This window comes from Pinus tabuliformis, chromosome 7 (assembly GCF_031772625.1).
Source record: "Pinus tabuliformis cultivar Carrire ecotype Pingquan chromosome 7, CPIR1, whole genome shotgun sequence".
Lineage (NCBI taxonomy): Eukaryota > Viridiplantae > Streptophyta > Pinopsida > Pinales > Pinaceae > Pinus > Pinus tabuliformis.
Window position 1 is genome coordinate 1,200,577,032 of NC_142293.1, and position 13,611 is coordinate 1,200,590,642.

Sequence of the window (13,611 nt, forward strand, 5' to 3'; positions counted from 1 at the left end):
GAATCAAATTTGAATTTCCTCTTCAAAATCTTTAAGGTTTGAGGAAGATTTGAGATCATTGGTCAAACACATTTCATGGAGAAAGATCATGGAAGTTTTCTTAGGTGTCTCCTATCAAAGCTAGGAGAGATATGTGAGAGGATATGAAGAGGTGCTAATTGCTAGATGTCAAAAAATGGCTATAACCACATGAGATATTTGTGGATCTACATTTATGAGTTAGTTATCTTAGCTTTTGTATAAATAGGAGTGCCTTCTCCTCTCAAAATGTGTGAAAAATTTGGGAGCTATGCTTATGCTTTAGTGTAGAGTTTTGAATGTTAAGGATTGACACTATGATTATGAATACCATTATAGTTCTCTTTGATATGGTTATGTCTTCATTTGGTGTTTGATCAAGATTTTTCTCAAATTTCCACCTCTCGTGCACTTTTGGATGACCACCTAATGAGTATGGGATGTAATCTAATGTTTATTTTTATTTTCTTTATGTTCATTTTAAGTCTTTTGATTAGATGCATTGTTTACATTATTTCATGCTCATTCCATTTATGTTCTTTTGCAGGTTAAACATTATTGCTCTCATTTCATAGATTCATTGCTTTTCAATTCTTTTGATAAATACTCATGAATGACTCTAATTTGTCAATGTAGACATTCGTAATTTCAATTGATCTCTCACTACCTTCAAAATAAGTTGCCTTTAAATTTCATAGTTTAAGAATTGAATGTTTTCTTAGTATAAGATTTGCTGCTTTCTAGATTAAATTTACTTTCAAGTCATTAGAATAAATTTACTTTCCTGTTGGTAAAATAGATTTACTTTCATGTCACTAGAATAGGTTTATTTTCATGTCAATAGAGTAAGTTTACTTTCATGCCAATTGTCATTTAGCTTTCATAGATTAAAATATTTATTTCCAAGTTTCGAATTTGAGGAATTTGAAAAAGAAAGTGTGTGCATACTCATGTTATACATTTTTCATGAATAGCTTTTCCATTATTTCAATAGATTAATTTACTGTTAAATTGAAAGTTGATTTCTAGCATATATTGTGCAAGTATACTTCACAATTTCATGAACCCCAGGTTTGAAAATTTAGTGACAAGTAATTTAAATAACAATTAAATTACCCAATGCTCTCCAAGGATTCGAGAAGGAAACTTTAGCCTGCAAAAGAGTTGGGAGTTTTTGTAGGATACACCGAAACTCCACACAATTACCGATTGTATTTACCTTCACTGAGGATGGAAGTGGTGAGGAGAGATGTCAATTTTGATGAGGGGAAGGCTATGAGATCCTCTCTGGAACAAGAGCTGAGGATCCCAATGGAGCAGGAGCTTCTTGTTTTGAAGGAGGAGCCTCAAGATGAGCTTTAGGAGGTTGTGGAGCAGCCACAAATGGAGGAGAACAGAGGAAGTAGAGTGGAGACACCCACTGATCCAGAAACATCTAGATAAGGGAGAAAGAGAACCAAATAAGCTAATAGATTGATACAAGATGCATAGGAGCATGTGGGAGCTCTTACATCACAACAAAAGCATAGGAGGTCACCTGAGAGGTACACTAGTTACATGGATTTAAGGAAAAAGATCATTGAGTTAGAGCCTTCTTCATTTGAGGAACCAATTTATCAACTTGTTTGGGTTGATTCCATGGTGGAAGAATATGATTCCATCATGAAGAATAGTGTATGGGAAGTGGTTCCGAGACTAGAAGGGAAATTCGTGGTTGGTTTCAGATGGATCTACAAAGTGAAGCATGCAACTGATGGGAGCATTGAGAAGTACAAGGCCAGATTTGTGGCCAAAGGATTTTCTCAAGTAGAGGGAGTTGTCTATGAGGAAAAAATTGCCCCTATGACAAGATATTCCTCCATAAGATCAATTCTTGCATTAGATACGCAGATGGGGTGGAAAATCCACTAGATGGATGTGAAGCCCACTTTCTTAATGGTGTTGTTAAGGAGGAAATTTACATAGAGCATCCAGAAGGATTTGAGACATATGATCGAGAGTCACATGTGTGAAAACTTAGGAGCACATTATATGGTCTCAAATAGGCACACTGAGTATGGTACACTTGGATCGACAATTATATTAGTGGATTGGGCTTCACCAAAAGTGAAGCAGATGCAAACCTATGTCACATTTTGGTATATGGTAAGTTTCTTATTCTTGTTTTGTATGTGATTATTTAATATTGAGAGGTGATGATCAGTTGATCCGCTCTTGCAAAGAGGATATTGCAAGGGAATTTGAGATGAAATACTTGGGCTTAATGCATTAATTTCTTGGGCTGAAAGTATGGAAAAGTGATGGTGAATTGTTTGTGTCTTAGGGGAAGTATGACTCTGAAATACTTCAAATATTTCACATGGAGAATTGTAATCCTATGGGCACACATCTAGCTACAAATTGGAGGAAGGAGAATGCCACTTCAGGTGAAGTGGTTGATGCTACCATTTACAAGCAACTTGTGGGTTCTTTGATGTATCTTAAGAACACAAGACCTGATATGTGCTATGAAGTAAACCATCTTAGTCAAGCTATGGTGAGGCCTACCAAGCTATATTTGAAGGCAACAAAGCATGTGTTACGGTACATCATAGGCACTACTGAGTATGGATTATGGTACAAGAGGACAAAGGGAGTGAAGCTCTAAGGATTCACTGATGCATATTGGGCAGGGAGTCCATTAGACAAGAAAATTAATTCAGGTGCTATCTTCAGTGTTGGGTTTGCAACTAATTTCTGGTACAACAAGAAGAAAAGGTATGTGGCACTATACTCAGTAGAGGCTGAATACAAGGCTGCAAGTCAAGCAATAAGCGAGGCCATATGGAGGAGGAAAATACTTGTGGGTATTTTTAGTAAGAAAATGGATCCGACAATGATATATTGTGATAATCAAAGTTGCATTAAGCTCTCTAAGAATCTAGTATTTCATGACAGGTCCAAGCACATTGATATCTGGTATCATCATTTGCGAGACTGTGTGCAAAGGAGAATTATGTTGCTACAATACATTCCAACTGAGGAGTAAGATGTTGACAACTTGAAAAAGGCATTGTCAAGAGGTAAATTCGAATTCCACAGGTGCAAGATAGGGGTGGTGAAAATGTCTTTCTTGGTAAGAGGGAATGTTAAAAAAAATGTAGCAAGAAAGACTCAATTTGACTTTAGCCATAGTCAAATTGAGTAATTGAATTTCCAAGAAAGACAACTTGGAGGTAGTTAACTAGTGTGATATGGCTCTTTTCACTCAATTAGCTCAATAAATTTGAGTTAGTGGGCTTGGAGTTCAGTCATGCATGTGTTGATTGCTAAATTTTAGCAATCTAGATCAATTATTTTCAGTTTTACTCACTTAACTTACCTCTAACAATTAATAAAGTCAGCTGAATGTGAGTTGTGCAGTGATACAATTGTAAAACTTAGAGATTTGTCAGTTAATTGATCAATCAACCCAAAATAAATCAGGCATGCATGGAATTCAAATTACTCAGTTGGAGTGGAGGAGACAAAGGCTAGTGTAACAACAAGTGTATATTAGTTGAGTGTACAATTGTTGCATGCATCCAAGAGATTAATTCCTTGGGAATTGCGCAAGGAAATAGGGACTTACCTATTGTTTAGGAGCTCGAATTTGATCAATAATATGCAAGGAAATAGGAGGATGGAGGAGACAAAAATTTGCTAAGTGTTGTCTAGAGGCTCTCATTCAACAGAGAGAACAATGTTTCTTTTGAAGGTTGTGCTCAGAGCTGAAACATGCAATTGTAATAGTTTCTCTACTCAACTAATTAATTAAAAGAGGCTTGAGGGGTTTTTCCCAGTTGGGTTCCCTAGAAATAAATGTGTAATTGTGATTTTTCTTGTTGCATGTCTATGCATGTTGTTCTAAATTGTGATTTCCATTCCATAGAATTGTGTCTCTTGTTTTCAGTTTGAAATCTTGAGCAGTTGCAATTTCTATCAAATTTTTATAGGATTATGAAAAGGGAAACATAACATGGTAGTTGTGGAACTAAAGGCTAAAACTATAAAAAATGCAGAAGCTTATAGGGCAACAAAATTTACTATTGATTTGAAGATGATTCATATAGTGGAACAAACTGACTTACACAAACACACTGGAGAAACGATCTTGAAAACCTTAACAAATACTACTATAAATGCTTCCAAGGTAGAAGCAATGCTCACAAAGGTTACCAATCCGTTGAAACAAGAGAAAATCACAATAAGAACGAAACAAATGAGGATTGATGACTTGAAACAATGTATAATTAGACTAGGGAAATCCAAATGACTTTTCAAAAATAGATGATGATCCTTCCAAGAAGCTTGCTAAATGATGTCAAATTTCATTATTAAGGATACTGAAATTGAAAACCTCAAGAAAATATATATATATATAGTGAAGAATATTGAGATAAGTAATCTCAAGGAGGAACTAGTTGAAAAAAATGCAACCATTCATACTGATCATGACTTAAAATAAATATTAGAGAAGGAAATAGATTCTTTGAAGAATCAACTTGTGGGGACACAATCCTTGGTTGAGGTTGGGAAAATTCTCCAGTGATAAATAGTGAGCAATATTTTAGAGATGTGGGGATCCATCAGAATCATTGGAGATGAATTAGAACTAGTCTACAATACTGAGTAGCTCGTTGACATGATTTATAGAGTTAGGAGACAAACCCCAAATTTCTACTAAAATTGTAAAGTTTCTTAACACCAAAAATCAAGAACAGTTGAGAGCTTTGGGTATGGATGATAGAACCTATGTAATCACGGAGGTCAATAAATTCTTAACTAAGAGAAAATTTGTACAACATACACAAAATAAATTCCAACTTGTTAAAAAGGAGGTTGATTTATTTAATTCCAGGATTATGTTTGAAAGGAAATGAGTTTACCCTCCTATTAGGATCAGAGTTGCGTTTTGATGTCTTTGGATGCATACCAAGAAGATTTATTAAGAACTAGAGTAGATTCCAATAAATTTTCAAATATGAGTGGAATGTTGAAGAGGCCAACGATAGTAGATAAGTTGATCGACAATTTTTACATTCATTGTCAACTGAAAATGATATTTTTAGCTACTTGAACACAAATTTGGATATTTCTTATTGGAAAATGATGTCATAAAGCTATCTAGTCAGATAAGATTGGGAGTGGTTGTCTAAATTCGCCCCCCTACATATTTTTGATTCTGTCAACAAAATTCAACTAGAAAAAGGGACAAGTGAACTAAAGCTTTGAACATTTGTAAATTGTTTATATTTTTATTAGTTTGTTCCTAAAAAGTAATTTTTTCAACAATAATCTGTTATAATTTTTATATAAAAACTTAAGAAGAAATCAATGAAAGGGTTCATATTCTAAGGGTCAAAGTGCATTATTGTATCTGAGAAAAATATTACTACAATTATTAATCAAGAAATTTTTCTTTAAGCTATTGGTAATGTATATCTTCTGTATTAGTTTTTCTTTGTGAGTTTACATTATGTTTTCATCTCAACAATTATTGCAAGTTATATGAGATATCCCTATGCGACAAATTTGATAATCAATTTCCCTAACTTCTAGAAATGTTGTATTATACACAAGGATTTATGATAGAACCAATTTTTTTTATCATACCTATGTATGAATTGTTATATCATTGTTGATATTTCATATAATTGAAGGTTTTTGTTTTGTTTTTTTATAGAACCATTGGAATATTATTCCTTTGCATTTTCTACAATAACAGGTTTCAAATTATTCAGTGAATGTTGTAAAATCTGTTAGACATTTTCCTTTTCCTTCTATCACCACAATCCATCCAATTAGTTTTTTGCCTTTGTTGGAAGCTATCCTTTTGATTAGATATATAAAAGATATTGTCCTGCAACCCATAAAACCAAAATTGATTTGAATCATAGCCTCTCTTTCAAAAAACATTATTGGCCTTGGCAGAGTTTTCTATCTAAAAGCTATCTCAAGGGAACAATATGTTAATTTTAAAATAAATGAGGATCATGCACAAAAAATAGTCATCCAAGTATACATGCACTAGGAAGATTTCTCATGAATTTTTTTGTCTACCTTTATTTTTTTTCCTTTCCTTTTATAAATAATATACTTTGGGTAGTTCCTTTTTTGCTCATAAAAGAAACCAACTAACATGGAAATTTGTTATATATTCCATCTTTACAGTTGGAAAATCAATGTTATTACATTGTGAAAAGTGATTTCCACACCTTTTCTGACATTTTCCCACTTAGTAATCACTTTAAACAAGTGTAAATTCCAATCATGTCTCTACAAAAGATAATGTTCTCTTATTTTATTTACCTTTGTTAGTGTATGCATTGCTTTATCCTTTTATCTACACTTTGTCAACTTTGGTAGACCTAATTCCTCAATTCCCCTCACAAGGTGGAGATTCACATCAATATGCCTACTCTTAACACTGTAAGTTGGATTCTTGGCCATTGTAGTGGCACTTTAGCTATCACATTCTATTTCCAAACTACTTTGTTTGATACCAATACCATTTCATTATGTCAATAGCTGCATCGATTCTTTAGTAGCTTCTATCACAAGAACATATTATGCCTCTAAGCTAGATGAGAAAATGATGGATTTCCTCTTACTAATCCACTTAATTACTCTAAAAAAAGTATTTACATACATGTTTGTGGACTTTATGTTCTCCACATCTACAACAATATTTTCATCAACAACCCCACAGAAATAAAATTGTTGTTACCTTGGTCCTAATATAATATGGCATGGTTCTTGGTGCCTTGCAAATACCCGAATTTTCATTAAACATAGATCCAATGTTCCTTTCCTAGATTAAGGATAAATTTTCTCATTAATTGCATTTAATGTGCTATGTTTGGTCTTGTGCAAGCCATGTCATAAAAAAGACCCTATAGCTCTACCATATTGCACCCTAGTTGTGTATGCCTTTTCCTAATTATTTTTAGGACACATTTCAGTAGACAACTTAACTCCCTCTTGGAAAGGTGTTTTTACTTCTTTTCAAGTCTCCATCCCAAACTCATTTAATTTTTTCTTAATGTTCTTCTTTAGAATAAGCTATACATTTATGTTTTTCCTCTCATATTACCTCTGTGCCAAGTGTTGATGTTTGTAGCTTGGGTAGGTAATTCTACATATGCCTAAGTGTCTAGGCATGAATAAGTTGCCCAAAGTCTTTTAAGACACTTGCTCAAGTATGAGTAAATTTCTATTGTAACTTAGCCTAATTCTAACTTATGAAAAACACATAATTAATAATTTTGGCTATTGAGCTAAAGAAACATAGGAAAATTAAAGTATATACATTAGTGTTTATGTTTTAATCTCAATCGTTGATCTCACGTGAGGCAAGGTCTGATATCAATTTTCAATCACTTTGGAGATTATGGTTAGGGATTTAGCTCAATGTAAATTTATAAAATCAAGGCCAAGGAGAGGAGAAACACACACCATAGAAAAATAAGCCATTGAGAGAGGTATTTTCTCAAGTTTGGAATGTGATACTCAAGTATGTTGGGTCCAACGTGTTGAATTTTGTAGCTATAGTCGGTCTTCATAATTTATATTTTAGCCCTTGAAATACATAATTAATTTGTAAGACATGTTCTTCATGTAATTTTAGTTATTTAGCCCATGAAAGAATGAATATAAGACATGTTCTTGATGTCAGATTCAAAAGAGAAAATTTCAAAATTTGAATTTTGAATTTTTAGCTCCAAACTTGTCAAGTCAGCCCTCCCTCAAGTCAAGTTAGCCCTAATGAAGGGACACACCCATTCATACAGAAAGAAAAATATATATAAAGCATTCAACCTCCTCGACAAGGCACCATTTCACCTCTCACAAGACAAGTAATATTCTAGGCATCTCAACAAAGAAGAAGAAAGATGAGGAAGGAAGAGCTCAACATTTATATATATCTCTCTCTCTATTGACTTCACACATGTAACTTTCTGGGTAGTAGGTCAAATATTTGGGCAGCAAGGATGAAATTCTGGGTAGATTGGTCTGGGTAACAGGGCCGAGTTTTTGCGCATATTTTGGGAGTCTGAAATTTAGCCTAGATAGATTAGAGAGGGCCAAAGTTGAAGAGAAAACATTTGACTCAACAAGAGGTTTGTTTGACCGATTTTCACCATAGTATTGTTGGTCAGTTTGACCTCATAGTTGACTAGATATATTAGGTGTATCTCTTGTTGAACTTAAGAATTTATCTAAGGAAAAGGTTGCTGGTTTTTTTTCCCCAAGTGGGTTTTCCTTGGGTAAGTATTGTATTCTATTTATGCATTATGATCTCTACTGTCCTTATGCATTTATTTTTGAAATTTTGAAGTGTAATTGCTTAATGATAAACTAGAATCTCTAAAAGAAGATCTACATCATTAGAAGTAACTATCAATATTTTAGAAATTAGTGCTTGTATATATTACACTTGAAAAATCAATATGGTATCAGAGCTTTGGTGAAGGATAAGTGTTATGAAACTAGCTCAAGAAAAATATAGAAAAGATAGATCAATGCCTTAGAATTCAGCCTCTTCGAGGGGGCAACCTCCTTTACATTACATAAATGAACAATTCTTCAATGATTCAAATGACAAAACCTCCTTTCTATATATAGGAGTCTAAGGAGTCACAATATAACCTAGCTGACCTAACAATAATAATATAAAGCCACAAAAATAACAATAGAGGGATTCTATGGGGCACATTAATAACAATATGGGGACAATAGGGGCACAAAAATATTAATAAGGGGTACAACTACAATAGTAATGGGGTAATCACTAGTATTATAGGGACCCTGTTATGTAAAAAATTAGTTAACTTTAAGTTTATTATTTAATTTTAATTTTAATTAGACGAAAGGGCACGATCATAAGATCATGCCCTTTCCCAAAGGGTTTCCATGGTGGTATATAAGCCAGGAACCCCATTGTAATCAATCATCATCTGTAATTCATCTTTTTAATAAAATATTTCTATATATATTTTTGTCTCTCTAGAAGTTTTATGCTTCATCTGGTATCAGAGCCAACACGAGACTGGTGACACCCACAAATTCTGCTGGCCATCAGGCCCTACGAGTTTTCATAAAATAACAGTGCGTGTGGGCTATTCGTGCTCTGTCTGGAGTGTGGTTGTTATAGGCTTTGCGGCTAAACAACAGCCAAGCGCAGGTTTTTTTACAGGGCGTACAACTAACCGCGTACGGACAATTTCACACCAGCTAACCACACCGCAACATCGGGAGGTGATACGCTCGGTGATAAATTGAACCATCAGTGGAGGACTTCTGCCATTGTGACCATCTCCGCTGACCTGTGGTGGGCTCTGCAGTGATATCCGCACAAGGGTGGATGGTCGTGCGGTCAACAATAACGTATCTTTAATTGACGTCACTGTTCATACATTCGAACGTGACTTTTCATACCTAACCGTTTATTAACGTGAATAACGTGACATATAACGTGAAAAATACATAACATTTATATAACGTTAATTTATATATATTATATATAACATATATATATATATATATATATATATATATATATAATTATATTTTATGTTATATATAATACATAATTTAATTTAGTTATAAGTTTTATATATATATAAAAGTTAATTTAATTAATTAAAAAGTTATATATATATAATTTAATTAATTAAAATTTATATGTATAAAATTTATTTTAGCTAATAAAAAAAAAGAGGAAAAATATTTTCACTGGCAAATAAATACACACCCCCGCAAACCCGCTCAATGTCGACAATGACAATGGCAGATTTCCAAAAAAAATTGTTGGATGCAGAGCATAAGATAAATAGCAACCACGATGAGGTCAATAAAAGATTAAATGAATTCTAGATCAAGCTTGGGGAGCAAGCTGATGAAATAAAAAATCTTCACGATATGACAAATCGAATAGAAATAAAGATGGAAAATTACCATGTTCAGACAGAAGCAGGCATCAGAGAGGTCTTAACAATGCTGAAAATTCTGTGTAAAAGGTCAAATTGTACACCTGAACAACTACTAAAAGAAGGTGAAGAGAATCAAGAACACATCTCGTCAGATTCAACAAAGTCAACAGACTCTCATGAAAAAGTTGAATCCCCAAAAAAATCAGCGACACCCCACCAAGAAGCGAGTAACACAGCCTTTACAAACAAGCAACTCTGGGATAACTTTGCCAATCAACACCCTTTTTTCGCTCAACCATTAGCAACATACCAGCGAAGGGCCAAAGTTGAGATGCCTAAATTCGATGGAAACGAAAAAAACAATGTTGCATGGATAAATAAAGCAGAAGAATACTTTGAGATATATGACATCAATGACGATGACGAAAAGCTCAAGCATGCATCCATGAAAATGGAGGGAGAAGCATATAACTAGTATATGTGGTGGAAAAAGACAACACACGTCATTAGCTGGAGGAAATTTAAAGATGCATTCTTCAAAAGATTCCAAGGTGTAAAGGAAGAAGAGTTCTTTTCAAAACTCATCAAGTTACGACAAAAAGGAAGTGTGGACGAATACACTCAAGAATGGGAGACCTTAGTAACACGAGTACCTAGGTTATCAAAATCTCGTCTAGTTCAGTCATACATCTCGGGACTCAAAACCCATTTACAAGCAGAACTTGAAATGCATGACATTACATCTATAGAAGTAGCAAGACGAAAAGCAAAAACAGCCGAAAAGAAATCCGAACCAATATTTTGGTCAAAAGAAGAAAAAACTTATGCAAGACGAAGGATACCCTAGTATGTGGACTCCAATAATACAAGATATGTTCCACCACATCGTCGTGAAGATGAAAAATCTAATGTGGAAATGCAAAGGATAAAAGAGGGTAAATGTAAGCGCTGTGGTGAGAAGGGACCCCAAACATAGATGTGCTAAAGGAAAAGAACCAAAGAAACTATATAATTGTGAAGCAACCAATGATTCAAACAGTGAAGATTATGACATAGAAGACACCCCACAATTCTCACCAGAATTAGATGAAGGAAGTATTTCGCAAGTGCCATTATCAGCTATGACAGGTATATCACAACCTCAGACTTTAAAGTTAAAAGGACACATAAAGAAAAACAACGTAGTGGTTCTCATCGACTCAGGTAGCACACACAATTTTTTAGATGCAACCGTGGCAAGGAGACTCAATATTTTTTCATTTCCCTTACCAAACATGAAAGTGATGGTAGCTAATGGTAAGAAGATTGAAAAGGTAGGGAAATGCCATAAGGTCAATTTGCAGATTCAAGACTTTAATCTAGAGTCTCCATTCTTCACGGTACCATTAGGAGGAGTAGATGTAGTCCTAGGTATCCAATGGCTACGAAATTTAGGCACTTATGCCGCCAACCATCAAGTACAATTTATAAAATTCAAATGGGGAGGTCAGAAGTACAAACTACATGGATTCCAAGCACCAGAAAATCAAGTTGTATCATCATCTCAGATGATGAAGCTGAGTCGAAGAAGAGCACCTGCTTATGCAATACATTGTCACCAATTAGAAATGTTATCTGCAAATATGACTAGAGAAGAGTCACCAAGGATACAAGATTTGATTCGGAAGCATGAAAAAGTAATTCAAGACCTACCTATGAAGAGGCCGCCTAATAGGGAAATTGAGCATACAATAGAAGTCAAGGCAGGGTTAGACCCTGTCAACATCAAGCCATACCGATATCCACATAATCAAAAAATGGAACTTGAGAGATTAATCCAAGACCTTTTAAAGTGTGCGACCTTGATCATCTTGGAATATCTGATCAAGTGGAAGGACTTACCTGAAGAAGACGCTTTCTGGGAGAATGAATCATTCTTCAACAACATCCGTCGTTACTTATGCTTTGAGGACAAAGCATTCTTTTGAGAGGAAGGCAATGTTAAGTAAAAAATTAGTTAACTTTAGGTTTATTATTTAATTTTAATTTTAATTAGACGAAAGGGCACGATCATAAGATCATGCCCTTTCCCAAAGGGTGTCCATGGCGGTATATAAGCCAGGAACCCCATTGTAATCAATCATCATCTGTAATTCATATTTTTAATAAAATATTTCTATATATATTTCTGTCTCTCTAGAAGTTTTATGCTTCAGACCCAACATGCCCCTTTCCTTCAAAAAAGTGTTGTCCTCAACGCTTGAGTAGTTCTGGATGCTTCTGTATAAAATTCTCATCCTCCCATGTGGAATCTTCAGCAGATAAGTTCTTCCACTTGATAAGATACTCCAAAATTGATCGATTTTGTAGCTGTCGAGTTCTTCTTTCTGTGACTGCTTCCGATTCCAATATAATTTTTCCTTCCTCGTCAAGTTCTAGCAATATTGTTTGAACTGGGAGCTTGTCGCCTATAACCTTCTTTAAACATGAAACATGGAAAACTGGGTGCAATCAAGAAGCTGCAGGAAGCTCCAATTTGTATGCCATACTACCAATCTTTTGCAACACCTTGTACGGACCATAATACTTTGGTGATAATTTATTATCCTTCTTAGCTTGCTTGAGGAACATTTGCTTATATGGTTGTAGCCATAGGAATACCTAATCACCTACATCAAAACTTCTTTCGCTGCGATGCTGATCTGCTTGTTGTTTCATTCTATTCTGTGCCAACACAAGGTTATCCTTTAAGAGTTGGAGGACTTGTTGTTGATGTTCGATGTGATGTTCCGCTGCTTGAACCTTAGAATTTTCTCTTAAATATGATGTGATGGATGGTGGTTGATACCCATAAAGTTCCATAAATGGGGTCATTTTTGTTGCTGTATGGAAGGAAATGTTATACCACCATTCAGCCAGAGGCAACCATTTGACCCATTGTGTCTGTTTATCAGATACAAAGCAACGAAGATATCCTCCCAAACATTTGTTTACTATCTCAGTTTTCCCATCAGATTGAGAATGATAAGATGAGATATGAGCTAACTGAGGACCAAGACAAGAAAATAATTTTGTCCAAAAATTTCTAGTGAAAATGGGATCTCTGTCACTTACAATAATCTTTGGGTTTCCATGTAGCTTTTGAATTGTTTGCATAAATGCAGTGGAAACTATACTGGCTTTAAATGGATGTGATAATGCACAAAAGTGTGCATACTTGGTAAGTGTGTCAACTACCACTATGATGACACTCTTTCCCTCAGACTTGGGTAAACCTGTGATAAAATCCATTAAAACCTCCTCCCAACATTGGCTTGGAATGGATAAAGGTTGTAATAGACCTGGTGTCTTAATTGTTTCAACTTTATTTTGTTGGCAAACCAAACATTCTGCCATAAACTTTTGAATATCTGATTTAAGGCCATCCCAAAAAAATTCCTTCTTAACCCTGTGGTAAGTTTTTAAAAATCTTGAGTGCCCTCATAAGGGAGAAGTGTGAAATTCCATAAGAATATTTTTTTTTAGCTAGGAATTCTTATAGAGGTATAAGCAATCTTTGTACCATAAAGAATAATTTTGCCAGCTAAATGTATCAGACGTACTGGAATCTTGTTTTAAATTTCGAATAAGTGCCCACACTTCTTCATCATTCTTCCATTCC